The sequence below is a fragment of the Leopardus geoffroyi genome, chromosome D4 (assembly GCF_018350155.1).
Source record: "Leopardus geoffroyi isolate Oge1 chromosome D4, O.geoffroyi_Oge1_pat1.0, whole genome shotgun sequence".
NCBI lineage: Eukaryota > Metazoa > Chordata > Mammalia > Carnivora > Felidae > Leopardus > Leopardus geoffroyi.
Window position 1 is genome coordinate 8,961,901 of NC_059342.1, and position 16,297 is coordinate 8,978,197.

At 41.2% G+C, this 16,297-nt stretch overlaps 2 long non-coding RNA genes across 3 annotated transcripts in view; both read left to right on the forward strand.

Annotated features, from left to right (window-relative positions):
• LOC123593460 overlaps positions 1-5,749 on the forward strand; it is a 51,093-nt gene extending 45,344 nt beyond the window's left edge. For both annotated transcript variants that reach the window (XR_006710326.1, XR_006710324.1), the window contains one exon: positions 5,425-5,749. This is a non-coding gene — a long non-coding RNA (uncharacterized LOC123593460). The remainder of the gene's footprint in view (positions 1-5,424) is intronic.
• Positions 5,750-6,066: 317 nt separating this feature from the next.
• On the forward strand, positions 6,067-14,147 carry LOC123593241. The gene is made up of 3 exons (XR_006710208.1): positions 6,067-8,365; positions 12,336-12,553; positions 13,670-14,147. It is a non-coding gene; the product is annotated as an uncharacterized LOC123593241 (long non-coding RNA).
• Positions 14,148-16,297: the final 2,150 nt, after the last annotated feature.

Genomic DNA, 16,297 nt, shown 5'->3' on the forward strand with positions numbered 1-16,297 from the left:
CAAGAGCAACAAATGAAGAGAACCGGAAATGACAAATCAAATAGTCGATAAAACAAACTCTACAAATCTGTACTTGCTCTCCTTTCCTCTCTCAGTTTCTTAGAAAGACATCAATTATGTAAAGTAATAATTACAACATGTATTTTGGAAGTGGTTACCTAGATATGGTATGCATAATGCATAACAAGAGCAGCACAAAAGAAGGGGCAGAAACAACAGAGCTATATAGGAGCATCTTTTTTGTATTTCACTGGAATTCAGTAGAAATCTGATCTAGAGTCTGCAAATTAAGATACAGATGGAAAGTCCTAGAGCAGCCAATAAGAAAATAACTCAAAAATATGTATAGTGTAATGTCACGCTAGAAAAAAAATCATGAATGTGAAAGAAAGAAGAGTAGAGGAACAAAATGTTGTGGCTTGATTTACATCCCCCTAAAGTCATACGGTGGAGTCCTAATCCCCTATACCTCAGAATGTTACTTTATTTGGAGGTATTATAGAGGGAGTACAGCCATTATAGAGGGAGTACAGCTAAAATGAGGTCATTAGGATGGGCCCTAATCCAATACAACTAGTGTCCTTATAAGAAGGGGAAATTTCGACACACATACACAGAAGGAAGATGATGTGAGTAGATACAGGGCAAAGACAGCTAAGTTAAAGCCAAGGAGAGAGGGCTGGAATGGACCCTTCCCCCTCACAGCTCTCAGAAAGAACCAACCCTGTTGATAACTTGATCTCAGAACTTCAGGCCTCCATGTGTGAGACAACAAATTTTTGTTGTTTAAGCCCTCCAGTTTGTGGTACTTTGTTATGACTGCCTTAGAAAAATAATGTCTACATAGAAAACAAAAAGTAAAATGGCAGATGTAAATCTAACTCTATCAATAGTGACATTAAGTATGAATGGATTAAACATTCCAGTCAGAAAGCAGAGACCGTCAAACTGAATAAAAAGACAAGACCCAATAATAAGCTATCTATAGAAGATACCTTTTAGATTCAAAGATAAAAATAAATTATAAGTAAAAGGATGGGAAAAAAGATATATCTTACCAACAGTAACCATAAGAAAGCTGTTGTGGCTATAGTATTATCAGTCAACAGAGGCTTTGAAACAGAAAGTCTTAATAAAGATAAAAAGAGACATTTAATTATTACAAAAGAGTCAACCCACCAAGAAAGATATAGCAATTACAAACACATATACACCTAAAAACAAAGCCTAAAACACATGAAGCAAAAACTAACAGAAATGAAGGGAGACACTGAAAATCAACAATCGTTGGAGGCCTTAATACTCCAATTTCAATAATGAATAAACCAAATAGGCAGAAGATGAACAAAAAGAAGAGTTGAACAACACTACAAACCAGTTAGACCTAAGGGAGACTCTCTCTACCAACAACATCGTATGTGTTTGTTTTGCAAGTGCACGAGACAATCCCCACAAATACATTAAATGATAAAACAAGCCTTGATAAATTTAAGAGGATTGAAATTACAGAAATGATCATCTCCACAATGGAATCAACTTTAAAGTCAATAACAGAAAGAAATTCGGGGAATTCAGAAATGAGTTGATATTTAAAAACACTCTTAAATATCCAATAGGTCAAAGAAGAAACCACAAAGGAAATCAAACAATACTTTGATGGATAAAAATTAAAATACAATATAGGAAAACATATGGGACAGTTAAAATAGTAGAGAGAGGGAAATTTATAGCCTATGTTAGAAATGCCTCTACACAATAACCTAACATTCCACTTTAAGACACTAGACAAAGAAGACACACAAACTTTAAAACAAACATAGACATATAATAAAGATTACAGTACAATCAATAAAATGGAAAATAGAAAAACATAACTTCACTAAAGAATTCTATCAAACATTTAAAAAGTATCAGTATCAATACTTCACAAATTCTTCTAAAAAATAGAAGAGGAAGGAACATTTCTCAACTCCCTTTATGAGGTCAGTATTACCTTGATACCAAAACCCGACAAATATCACAAGTAAACTATAGATCAGCATCTCTTATGAATAGACACAGAAATCGCTAAGATATTAGCAAACCAAATCAAGCAACATGTTAAAAAAGTTATGTCATGATCAAGATATAAAAAGGATTATACATCATGAGCGAGTTGTATTTATCCCCAAGAGATATAAAACTGGTTCAACATCCAAAATGATTTACATATCAATAAAAATAAATGACAAAACACATCATAATCTCAATAGCTGCTGAAAAAGGCAAAAATGAAAAAAATCAAACATCCCTTTGTGATAAAAAAAAAAAAAAAACAAACACCTAACTAACTTGGACTAGAAAGGAACATCCTCAATCTAAAAAAGAACACCTATGAAAACACCAAAGCTAAAGGGAACTGACAGGAAAATTCTACCATCTGTTAAGTAGGTCTATTCCAGTTATGCATTATTTAACTGGAGAAATCACCACCCACTGGACCCACTGCAAGATGGGCCTGACCTAAAACTCCATTGACCTAACTTCCATAAGCTCTTCCTGCGATTGATGGGGCACAGTCACAGATGTTGGGTGTCTTGTACTTAGTTCAAAGCCACTGTCCAGTAGTCCCCAAAGGGTCTGATTACTTCTTTCCCCCAAGTATACAGCTACTCTAGTATAAAAGGCTATAGGTTCCTCTAGGGAGACTGGAAGAAAGATTAACAATATAACCTTTTGGTAGTCCTAAATTCTTTCTTCAAGGGGACATGCCCCCCCCCCCACTTGTTTAATTGGTTCTGGGTCTGTAAGTTGGCTCCAGTGTGGGAATTGATTGAGGGGCCATGACTCTGCCTTTAGGATTCACGTTGAACTTTTTGGTTCATTCAACTCAAAATTTTTCTGCTTCTACCAATAAAGAATTTAGTAGGCTTCCTACTTATTTCACTCTAATTAATCATCCAGAGCCATAGTCCCATACGAGTCAGACTACTTATTGCTGCTTTGACTCTCCTGTCCATTGCAGTAGCCATCTCACTTGGCCTTTGGTGGTGAGGGTTTCCAGCTACTCTCACTCTCACTGCATATCAGTTTTCCATTTCAGTGACTTCAGTTTCTTTTTTTAAAAAAATTTTTTTTCAATGTTTATTTATTTTTGGGACAGAGAGAGACAGAGCATGAACGGGGGAGGGGCAGAGAGAGAGGGAGACACAGAATCGGAAACAGGCTCCAGGCTCTGAGCCATCAGCCCAGAGCCCGACGCGGGGCTCGAACTCACGGGCCGTGAGATCGTGACCTGAGCTGAAGTCGGACGCTCAACCGACTGCGCCACCCAGGTGCCCCTCAGTGACTTCAGTTTCTATGGGGGATGTCTGGCCTACAAAGAAGAGTCATAGCACAGTTCCCCTCACACATCGATTCCTCAGAGCACTGGTGCAAGGTGTACATTTTGGCCCCTTCCAGTGTAGGTGAGTAGGTCTTAAATGACAAATACACTCTAACATTCCAGTGTCTCCCAGTCTTCGAATCCCTTGCCCTACATTAAACCAAGGAATGTCTAACATTTCCAATTCACTCATGGTGAGCCATATTTTGGTCCATGTTTCATCATCCTGAAAAGAAAAAATCTGAACTCATCCCTCCTAATATCAGGAACAAGACAAGGACAGGTTCTCACACCACTGCCATTCAACATTCTAGTGTAGGGCAATTAGACAGTTAAATTCTCCCCAGGACAATTACACAACAAAATGAGAAAAAAGTGATCAGATTACAAAGGGAGAAGTAAAGCTATCTCTGTTTGCCCGTGACATCATCATGTACACAGAAAATACTAATGAGTCCACTAAAAACTATTAGGACTAGCAGAGGTGTTCAGCAAGGTGGCAGGGCTCTGAGATCAATACACAAAAATCAAATGTGTTTCTACATAATAGTAATGAATAAACCAAAAATGCAATTAAAAAATAACTTCATTTACAATGGCATCAAAAGGAATAAAACACTTAGGAATAGGTTTCACAAGAGAAATGCAAACATTATACTCTCAGTACTACAAAATACTACTGAAAGAAATTAAAGACCTAATGAAACAAAGTATCCCGTGTTCATGCATTGGAAGACTTAATATTGTTAGTATAGCAATACTCTTCAAAATGATCTGTAAGCCCTATCAAATCAAAACTGGCTTTTTAAATAGAAATGGACAAGCTGATCCTAAAACTTATATGGAAATTTAAGGGACCTTAGAAGAGCCAAAACAATCTTGAAAAAGAACAAAACTGAAAGACTTACACTTTCCAATTTTAAAATTAACTACAAAGGGGCACCTGGGTGACTCAGTCAGTTAAGCGTCTGACTTCGGCTCAGGTCATAATATCACAGTTTGTGAGTTCAAGCCCCATGTCAGGCTCTGTGCTGACAGCTCAGAGCCTGGAGCCTGCTTTGGATTCTGTCTCTCCTTTTGTCTCTGACCCCCACCCCCAATTGTGTTCTGTCCCTCAAAAGTAAATAAATGTAAAAATAAATAAATAAAATAAAATACAAAGTTACAATACTCAAAACAATGTGATATCAGCATAAAGACAAACATACAGAGCAAGTGAATAGAATTGAGAGTCCAGATTTTACTCTCACACTTCTGGTCCATTGATTTCAAAAAAGGTAGTAAGATATTCAACGAAGGAAGGAATAGTCTTTTCAACAAATGATGCTGGGACAACTGGATAATCATAAGCAAAAGAAGTTGGATCCCCTAACTCACATTATATGTAAAAGTGCAACAACATAAATGTAAGAACTAAAAGTAGACAATACTTAGAAAAATATCACAGGTATAAATTTTCATGACCTTGGATTAAGAAATGTTTTCTTAAATATGACTAAAAGCTCAAGCAACGACAAAAATAGATAAGTTGGACTTCATCGAAATGTAAAACTTTTGTGCTACACCATTAAGAAAGTTAGAAGACAGTCTATAAAATGGGAGAAAATATTTCCAAAGTATATATTTGAGGAGTGATAAAGAACTCTTACAACTCAATAATAATTAAAAAACAGTTAAAGAGTAGGCATAGGATCTGAATAGATATTTTCCCTAAGAAGATTTATAAATGGCCAGTAAGCACATGTAAAGTTACTTGACATTAGCAGTCATCAGGGAAATGGAAATTAAAATTACAGTGCAATATCACTTCCTTCCACTTTTTTTGATATTATGAAGAATGCTGCTATGAACATTCATGTGCAAATTATTGTGTGAACATATGTTTTTATTTTTCTTGACTATATACCTAGGTATCAAATTTCTGGGCAATACAACTACTGTTTAACCTTTTTAGAAACTGCCAGACTATTTTCCAAAACAACTGTACCATGTTTCATTCCCATGAGCAGTGTATGAGAGTTCTAATCTCATCGACACCTGTTTTTCCTTTTTAATCCTAGCCATCCTTGTGGATATGAACTCAAGTGTCCATTAACTGATGAATGAATAAAATGTGGTATATCCATACCATGGAATACTATCCAGCCACAAACAAGAATGAAATACTATACCTGCTACAACATGGATGAATCGTGACAGAATTTTGCCAAATGAAAGAAGCCAGTCATAAAATGTCATATATTGTGTGATTTTCTTCACATGAAATGTCCAGTTGAGGCAAGTAATGGAGAGACAGAAAGTACTTTTGTGGTTGTCTAGGGGTCAGGGCCTTGAGGGCATATGGGGAGACTGCTAATGGGTCTGGGGTTTCTTTTAGAAGTAATATAAATGGGGCGCCTGGGTGGTGCAGTCGGTTAAGCGTCCGACTTCAGCCAGGTCACGATCTCGCGGTCCGTGAGTTCGAGCCCCGCGTCGGGCTCTGGGCTGATGGCTCAGAGCCTGGAGCCTGTTTCCGATTCTGTGTCTCCCTCTCTCTCTGCCCCTCCCCCGTTCATGCTCTGTCTCTCTCTGTCCCAAAAATAAATAAACGTTCAAAAAAAAAAAAAAGAAGTAATATAAATGTTATAAAATTGATTTGTGGGGCACCTGGCTGGTTCAGTTGGTACAGCACACAATTCTTGATCTCAAGGTCGTGAGTTCAAGCCCCACATTGGGTGTGGAGCCTACTTAAAAAATATAAAATTGATTATGATTGTACAACTTGGTGAATATACTAAAAATCATTTAACTCTGTATTCTAGAGAGAGGTAAATTGTATGGTTATATGAATTTTATCTCAATAAAGCTATTATTTATAAAAGATCATTATAACATGTTTAACTTATATAAATATGTTCATTCCTTATTTTAAGTTCTTAAAATGTCCCAGAAACCAGCTCACAATTCCCCAATGCTTTGGGCTGCTCTGAAAAAAAAAAAATGGTTCCAGACATATAGACTGTTTTTAGTCTTAAACAAAAGTACTTCTCTGGATGAATAATTAAACTCAGAAGGTGATAAATCTTCTCCCTTCTCAGCCTTTTTGTTAAAATGGGGACTAGGCTCAGGACTTGGCCACTACAAGTGGCCAAATAAGTGGTCACTGAATTTTAGAGCAAGAATGGGGTCTAGTGACCAGCTAAGAAGCATCCCATGAACAAATTTTTATCTTGCTATGGATTCTACCAAAGCAAATAAGGGCTTGGATTCTGTTAGTTTACTCAAGTGGTAATTGCAGGAAGAACTAATGAGTGGAGAAAGACACAAAAGGAAGAAAAACCAATAAAAGATATGATGAAACATGGGTTGCCTTAAGTGGGCAATTGGGGCTCAATCCCACTGGGGACACTCTGTGAAGATATGTACAATTTGTCTCAAAATTGCCCCAGAGGAGTATAGGGAGACTGAGGCATGTAACCACCAGCTCACACGTCTTCTTAGTTGGGGACTGGTGTCGAAGAGTTAACTCTCCCTCACGTCTGGGCTGTGTCTGCCTGCCATAGAAGAAGCTTCTGCTGAAGAAATCCTTCAGGCTTAAAAAAAAGAGCAAGGCAGATGCTTGAGGGGAAAGCCATCAGCTTTCTGGAACTTTCTACAGCTTTGAGTGAGATTAGGTGGGCTGTGGAGTTGAGAGGTGGACAAACATCAACTACAGTCTCTTGTGACAAAGGACACATAAGAGGGATGGGATTTCCACCACTGCTCTGGCTCAAAAGGGAATTTCCAATTCACCTTTCCTGCCCCATCTTGATTAGGAGGTGGATTTCCCTTCAGTTTCATCACCCCCAAGTGACAAAGTCCTTTTCTGATCTGTGGGACTGATGAGCATCTAGGACCTCCACCAGTAGCTTGTCTATAGGAGATGGGTCCATGCAGAACAGTGGAGGGTTCTAGGCAGAGTCCACAGGCAGCAACAAACCTCACTTACATCCAGGGACTCCACTGTCTAGAGATTGGTCCATAATGAGAGAAAAGGGACATTTAGGTGTAGAGTCAGTGTCCTCATAGCTTCTTGGCACATGAAAGGTGCCTACCTCCTTACCACGGTTCTCAGCTTCTCCTTTTCACCTTAGTGAGTCTTGGCTACTGAGAGAACTCATTCTGCTGACATCAGTCCAAACCTCTCTGTACTATAGCCCCCAATGATTCGTGGTAAAACATTAATTTTGGAAATTAATAATGTAAATTCCACATCTCAAGGTTAGAAGAAGTCAATGTAAAGAAAGCCAAACAAGGTTCCTTACCACAGGATTTCCAAGATCCTTCAGTATGCCTGTAAGCCTTGACGACCCTCAAGGAGAAGTTTCAAGTTCACAGTATTTCTTAAAACTATTCTCCCAGAAAAGATTTTCCCATAGATTTTCATTGAACTAGTGTTCTACAGAATACACTTGGGGCAACACTGGTATAGCCCAATCCATTTGTTTCACTGATGAGGAAACTGGAGTCCACAGAAGCAAGGTGACTTGCACAAGTCATGCTATAAGTTGCCGATGGAGCCAGAACTTAAACCCACAATTTCCATCTTTCATATCTCCATGCCCTCTGCTCAGTGACAGTACAATGGTCATGGTTTCACCTGTGATGGAAAGCTCCTGAGTTGTCCTTTCCCTGTCCTTTGTGTCTTCGAGGAGTGTCATCCTCCATCACTATCTGAACCAGAGAAATGAAACATTTGTGTCATTCCTATGGTCAACAACTGTCAACTAGGAGAAGCTAAATGTGACAAGCTCTCACTAAGGATATATAAATGAGGTTTCTAAGCAGCAAAGATACTTTCTCCACTCTCTCTTGCCCCCTCTACTAGATGAATGCTAAGAACACTGGGACCCTAGGGAGTGGCAAAGCCATACAATGGAAAGAAGTCTGCTTTCTTGAACCTGCATGCAGAGGGAAGCCACTGGCTTACCTGCAAAGAGTCCCACATGAGCAAGAAAGAAACTTCTATCAGGATAAACCACTGTAAGTTTTGAGTTTGATACAGCAGTTCACATTGCCCTAGTTAATACACTTAAAGACAAATATATATATATATATATGTATACACACACACACAAACACATATATATGTATATATATATATACATATATATGTATATATATATATACATATACACACACACACACATATATATATACACACATATATATATGAGGGTGGATTAATACATTTGGGGACACAAAGCAATTCCACCTCAGTTAGAGAGAACCTGGAACAAAACATATCAGCCCTTATTCTCAGGGACCAAGAGCCTGGCACAGACATAGCCACCCTGAGCTGTGACCTCCCTCACCACACCTTCACTCTGTCTTGATCACAGCACCTCTCTCAACCTCCTTCAGTGTCACCCACTTTTCCCCAGCCCCACTGCCAGAACCCCAGGCAGAGTCATTTTCATCTTTGGGCTGGACTATTCCAAATGCTCTCGAAAAGGTTCTATCTTCTGTATGCTATCCTCCTCCTTTCCCCCGTATTAAACCATTCTCCATGCTGTGTTCAAAATCACCTTCAAAACACACGAATCCCATTTTGACCTACATTCTATCCCCCATCCCCCATGGCATGAATCCCTTCAATTAATTCCAGATGTGATTGCAATGAAATTCAAACTCTTCTGCGGGATATATATGGCCCTCCTTTTCAGCTCTCACCAACCCTGTCTTTAGACCCTGTTCCCCAGCCATTTGGAACTTCCTTTGGCTCCTTGTTTGGATCTCGCCTCTCTTGCCTCTTAGCCATCGTATAGGATGCTCCCACGTCCTGAAGTGTGCTGCTCCTTTTCATCCTTCCCAACCAAGGCCTCATCTTCTCCTTTGCAACAGTTTGACTCTAACTCAACTTAGCTGTCACCTTTTTGGGAAGCCTTCATTAATAATCTCAGACTGTGTTAGCTTTTTATTGTCTACTTGTCCTTAGTACCCTGCCCATGCCCTAACACAGGATGTTCATGATCTAACTGTATACCTATTAACATATTCCTCTGGAACAATCCCAGAGGGCACAAACACCTCATTCACTGTTGGATCTGACCACTGCTTGGGGGCTTGGAGCAAAGCAGGTGCTCACAAATTATTTCTTTTAGAGATGGTGGAGGGGGGTGGATGGTTGGATTGGATGCCCATTTTGTACGAGCCAAAGAGAAAGCTTTACTTAAGATAGTAGGCAGTGTTGTTTAACTATTAGTGAATATAGGATGCCATTTTTTTTTCTATTCATTCTTCTCCACAAAACATCTTTTAACATACGATATTCTAAAGTTGCTGTGTTCGCCTGTTTTAAAGGATTTAATTGGTTTTGTTTACTAATGTTAGTGGAGAACCCAGCACATCTCGTTCTCTGCCAGTCAGGACTACAAAGAAATCTGGCTGGTTGGTCATGAGGAATGAAGCACGCATAGGGTTAAGATCTTGGCTCTGAACTCAGGATGTCTGTGTGAAGTCCTGCCCTAAGATTTACCATAGCCAGATGACCTCAGGCGATGAAATAATGTTTCTACAATCCTTAGCAGAGTGTCTGGTATTAGGAGCTTAACAGCTGGTAGCAAGTTATTAATGTTGTATTTGCTACGGAAACTAGTATCAATTTTAGCATTATTCTGCCCTAATAATGTCCTTAGACCATGACGGAGACTACTGGGGGGAGGGGATGTACACTGTGTGCAGGAAAAGTAACCAACCAAGACCAGTGCGTGAGATTATCAGGGAAGACCCAGTTCTCCTCATTGGACAGACAAGAAAAACCACAGTCAGCAGGTTGAGGACACCTGCTCCTAGTCACGTAGCCAGTCAGGGCAGGGCTGAGACTCAAACCAGAACTGATTCCAAAGCCACTTCTCTTTCCACCACACTGCACTGCCCGTCGACATTAGTATTTCCAGGTTCTACAGGCTTCCGAATTTCTGAGATCAAATAGGACTTAGGATTCCAAACAAGCACACCGCAACTGACTGTTGCCCTCTCTCCATTCCTAGTTGCTTGAGATTGTGGGCTTGCAGAGCATTCTGCCCAGGAGGTGCAGCACTCATGGATGTAGGTCCTCTGCTCAGGGTGCCCTCTGCCACGAGGACAGACTGGCTCCCACAGAGACCATAGCGTCCTTTTATAAAGTAACTGCTGTGTCTCCCCCAGGACGAGGGTGGGAGTTCCATCTACCTCCTGCACTCCAAAGGCCAGAGACGCTGGGTAGATGTATGCCACTGAGCCCAAACACACTGGCCACTTGAATGAATGTTAGGGTGTGCTAAGTCTCTGAAGTCTGGTTCTCAGTGCAAACGGCCAAAACAGATAATGTACAAAGCCCTCAAAAAGTCATAGATTCTCCAAGCTTGACAGGATCTGGAGCCTTATCTTAATATGAACTGTTTATTTTGTAGAGAAATTCTGGGCATAGCAAAGGGCAGGAAGAAATACCCAAGCTTTGGTGGTGGTGGTCGTGGGGGTGGTGTTCTGAGTTTCATTCCAGTGTCCTTTCCATCACACCAATAAACATTTTTCTAGAGCATCGCTGTAATGGGATGGCACTTATGGAGATTGCCTGACTCAGATGGAGAAACCTGCTTAGGGCATTTGCCATCACTGTAGCAAGCCATTTCGACATAGGTCCTCTTGGGTGATCTGGAACACCTTCTCAGGATGGGATGATTTTTGGGTGGTGGGGGGAGTGTCTTAGTCTGAGGAATTTGTGTAACAGGAACTCTAAGAGAGGCCAAATAGAAGTGTGGACGATTCTAGAGGGTAAAGAATGTTGCTCATTGCTAGGTTTTCAGTATAGGGAGCAATGCTTTGGAGAGATGAGACCTTCATTCGGATCTGCGAGTCAAGACAAAAGGCCAGATCAGGGACATGGCCATCAGCCAATCAGCCATCCAGTTGCCACAGGTAGCTCTTGAATGGGCTTAGAGAATTCCCAGGCACCTGCCCTACCCATAGTCTAGTGCCCTCCCTAGGTGGGAGGGAAATTTTGATTATTTTTGATGTTTTATTTTTGAGAGAGAGGGAGACAGAACACAAGTGGGGGAGGGGTAGAGTGAGGGGGAGACACAGAGTCCAAAGCAGGCTCCAGGCTCTGAGCTGTCAGCACAGAGCCCGAGGCAGGGCTTGAACTCCTGAACTGCAAGATCCTGCCCTGAGCTGAAGTCGAACACTTACCTGGCTGAGCCACACACGTGCCCCTGGGGAGGGAAATTTTAAAGGGACCAACCTGTGTTCATTAGTTCCAGGAAACTCTGATGTCTTCAAGATCCTATGGAAACTCACAGAAGGTCCCTGAACCAGGATATGCTCCAATCAGACAGACAGACACCGGGCATTAGATACGTCCTCTGTTCTTCACAGTGTCCCAGTCACAAATCAGGGACCGGCAACTCTCTATAGTATGGCAATGCCAGAGAACTAAAGGAGGTCTGTCCAGAGCAGACAGCCCTTCCCAATATAGGAGAGCTGAAAGAAGAACTAAAGAAGAAAATCTCTATCTCTTAATTCCATCCCATCTAAGTCAAGAGGACACAGCTTTTTGTTCTTTGTTCATTTGTTTGTTTGTTTTTAAGTCTTAAACCTTCATTATCCTTTTTGGTAGGGGTGCATGAAAGAGTCTGAATAAACATTTGACAAGTGACTAGGTAAATAAATGAAGGAAGGAAAGAATAAAGTGAGCGTTGGAGTTAGTGATGAAATGAACCAACTATCCAGGCAGAGAATGACTGTGGAGATGTACAAAAGAATTGCAAAAGACCTTCATAATGCGTGCATAAATTTGCATGATTCTATGCTGGAAAAAGAAGTTTATCTGTTTGTATAATTCCTATCGGTACAGCATTTCCTCTTCTTTACTCTCCTGAACTGTGTTTAACAAGAAACCTTTAACTATTTTGTTCTCTGAACATTTGGGCAGAATTAAAATAACTCTTTGGTGTTGTTTCTTTTATTTCCCTAGCCAGCGGAATGAGCTATTTTTCACTTCAACTCTCTCCGTCTTGCCTACTGCCACCACCTGGTCTTGTCACCACAACATTCCTTAACACCCCAGTAGGGAAAAGGCAAACCAGAGGCAGACAGCCCTGGGCCCGAGAGTCTCAAGTCCACCATCTGATGAAGTGGCTTTGGGCAGGTTACCAACGTCTGGGTCATAATGGAACATGCCCTGTGAATATCGTAAGTAGTCATGCAAGGAGAATACATTGTAGCAGGTCTATCGCAGGATGAGTGCTCAATAAAATTTAGTTACTGTTATGTTATATTGTATCGATAGATAGGATTATATTAGGTTACATCACCTCCTATTACATGCCCTACCTTGTTGCGTATTGCGTTTATTGCACTGCCTGGCGCTGTATCGTATCATATTACATACAGTACTAGTAAATTTACACTTCCTTGCAGAACCTGTGTCTATCGGTGTGTTGGCCAAAGTAACACCCTTCAAAAATATGTCCTCTAAGTGCTTCTTGACTTTCTTCCCCAGACTCAAGACCACTCCTTAGTTCTCTGTTGGGTGCTTCTACGAAGTAGAACGCAGTGCTCGTCACGAAGAAAATCTACTTGTCCTTCTTCTCAGACTTTTCAGCTGCATCCGTGGCAAATCCTGGCTGCCTTGCAGGGCTTTCTCCGTCTTCCCACTCAGAAGTCATGGGGGTTCAGAATCCTCAAGGGAGCTCTGTGTCTGCGGAAGAAAATCAGCTTCGATCTCCTCTGTTGACCTGACTTTCACCCTTCCCCTCCAGCATTCCAGGCTCCCACTCACATCAACAAGCTGCATTTTTAGGAGTTGGTTGAGGCTGAGCAGTTAAGGTTAAGAGAGCTCAAGAATGGGGCCAAAGCACTGGGGGGGCCTGGGAGGGCTCAGTCAGTTGGGTGTCCCACTTCGGCTCAGGTCATGATCTCATGGCTTGTGAGTTAGAGCCCTGCATTGCACTCTGAGCTGACAACTCAGAGCCAGAAGCCTGCTTCAGATTCTGTGTCCCTCTCTTACTTTGCCCCTACTCTGCTCATGCTCTGTCTCTAAGAATAAATAAACATTAAAAAAACTAAAAACAAACAAACAAAAAAGAATGGGGCCAAAGCAGAGTCTGACAGCACTCAGGCCAGTGTTCGTGAAGGGCCAGGGTTTGCCAGTAGCCTTGGACTGTTTGCCTGACTCTGGAAAAGGGATTTAGAGCTGAAGACAGGGCATCAAATCAGAGAAATCAGGTATGTTGACCTGGCACAACTCTAAGCTTAAGCCAGGGGCACACACAGTCGGTGACTTTCTCTTCTTTCTATCTTCTTTAGGTCATGAAGTCCCCATTTCTAAGGAGTGGAACATGCTCAAGGAAGAGAGCAACTTTCCCCCAGCCTGACAGAATGCAACATAATTGGTTTATGCCAAACATGGCAATTCCATTCCCTTTTCCCTATGATTGACTTGGGAGCTGGCATGTGACCCAATTCTGACCAGTGAGACTAAAGAGACAATCTGTTGATGATGTCTTCTCCCAAGATTTATGTTTTCTGCTACAAAGAGTAACAGCCAGTTCCCTCCTGCCTGACTTGAATGTAATTGCATGGGAACATGATACTTGGAGCTACAGCAGCCATTCTGTGATCATGAGGCAACAAGCCAAAGGGCACAGGATAAAACAGTGAAAAGACAGAATGATATCATTAGATTAGATGATATCATTAAACTGCTGAACCAATCTGGAACCAATGACTTCTAGACTTTGATAATTCGTGAGATGATTAAAAATTTCTATTGTTTTACCCACAATTTTTTTCCTGCTACTTGTAACCAAACACATTTTACATGATACAAATACTATCCAACTTGTGTTACCATTTTTCTAGTTCATGTCTGTAGATTCGGTGTGTAACTTTTGTATTTTTAACTTTGGGTATGATCCTGACACTCAGGAAGAGTCACTAAATGTTTGTTTAGGAGGTGTTTTGGTTATAATAACTTCTGAAACGTGTGTATGCACACAGTGGAATATCACACAGCCATAATATGAGATCTTGCCATTTGCAACAGCATGGACGGACATAGAGGGTGTTACACTAAGTGAAATAAGAAAGACAAATGTCATAGGATTCCACTCATATATGGAGTCTAACAAAAAAGGAGTAAGTCAACAAAAAGCAGAAAGAGACCCATAAATGCAGATAATAAACTGACGGTTGCTAGAGGGGAGAGGGATAGGGAGACAGGCAAACTGGGTGAAGGGGAGTGGAAGATATGAGCTTCTAGTTATGGAATGAATAAGCCATGGGGGTGAAAGAAAGCATAGGGAATGTACTCAATGGGACTGTGACAGCGTTGTAGGGTGACAGATGGTAACCACACTGGTGGTGAGCCTAGCATAAGGCATAAACTTGTTGAATTTCTATGCTTACACCTGAGATTAATTTAACGCTGTGTGTCAACTACACTTAAAAAATTAAAAACAAACAAACAAATTTCTGAAGTTGGCGAAGCATGAAGATTAGGATTCAATTTTAGGTTTTACAAAATTCTTGCTTCCCTCCCTGCTAGGAACTTCTTTATTTCTGTCTGACCCTCACTAGAGCCAAAGAATGGTAGAGAAGAACTATCGACACTGACTGGTATTGCAGCTACCACTGAGAAGTATTTCCTGAGAATTCTCAGCAGTTTTCTCCAACCACAGTTAGATCAAACTCTACAGGGATCAAAGGTTCTGAATTTAAATCGGTGTATATAACCAATGGAGTATTTAAATTGGCATTGTCCTGGAAAATTCAGGACGTGTGTCTTATACATTTAGTAAGCATTTAGTCAACGTGTTGTACCTGCCAGGTGCTTTAGGATGCACTGGGATGCAGAAATGAATTACCACAGAGCCCCTATCCTTGCAAATCTGAAAGTGACAAGACAGGACGTTACGACCTAACCAGAGGTATTTGCAAAGTATCACATCCAGCTGTCAGCAGATCACGGAGTATGCATGCCAACTTGCCACCACTGAGTTAATTAAGAAAATCAATTCGTAGGCGCATGCCTTTGACAAAATGGCGTCCATGAAAACTTCCCAAGCATGGTCCTCCCCAGCTGACTTTCTTTTGGGGTGTGTGTGGGGGGGTGGCTTTTAGGCCATCATCACCCAAAGTCCTCAACATTTACCACCTATTCTCCAGAAGCACCCCTTGCCCAGAATACACCCTCTGCACGGTTCACAAAGGGTAGTTATTTCACGGGGGGAAATAAGTTTGATAACTCTGCGAAGATTTGGGGTCGGGGTGTTTTTCTAGGTGAAGGGGGTTATAAGGAGTGCCGTGCTTGCCTATGCATCAGTAAATGTAAAGAAAAAACAGGTCAGATCCCATTCTCCTACATAGCTGTGATTTCTGAACAAGGCTAGAGCTCTTGTGCTCTGCAGCCCTGGTCCATTAGCCCCAAGAACAACTTTCAGTTCCACATGGCCCTCCAGTGCACAAATGTAGACTTTCTAATTTCTCCGCTGTTCTACCTTTTACACACATTGCCAGGAACTGGTTTTTCTATCACTCTTTCCTAACCTGTAAGCCTTCCCAACTTTGCTTATATACCTTTCTCCATCCCTTCTCCTACCGTCTAGTCAACAAGCCCTTAGGAACGTCCTGGTCTTCTGCTGGTTGCCCAGCTGTTGTTTCTTCTTCTTGGAGAAGCACTGATTCCAGAGCCTGACAGCCTGGCAACATCCCTGAGCTTCTCCACTCGGGATTCAAGTTACTCTTACTCCCTTTCTCTCTGTGACGGCTTCTGTAAAACAGAGATTCACCACCTCTCCTCCCAGGGTCACCATCACCGGCTTCCAATTTGCCAACTTGGATCACTGACTCCCTGTCCACTCCTCTCCTACTCTAATTGTTCACCATCCAGATTCATGGTGGGGAACCACAAGCAGAACCACCACTGTATTTAAG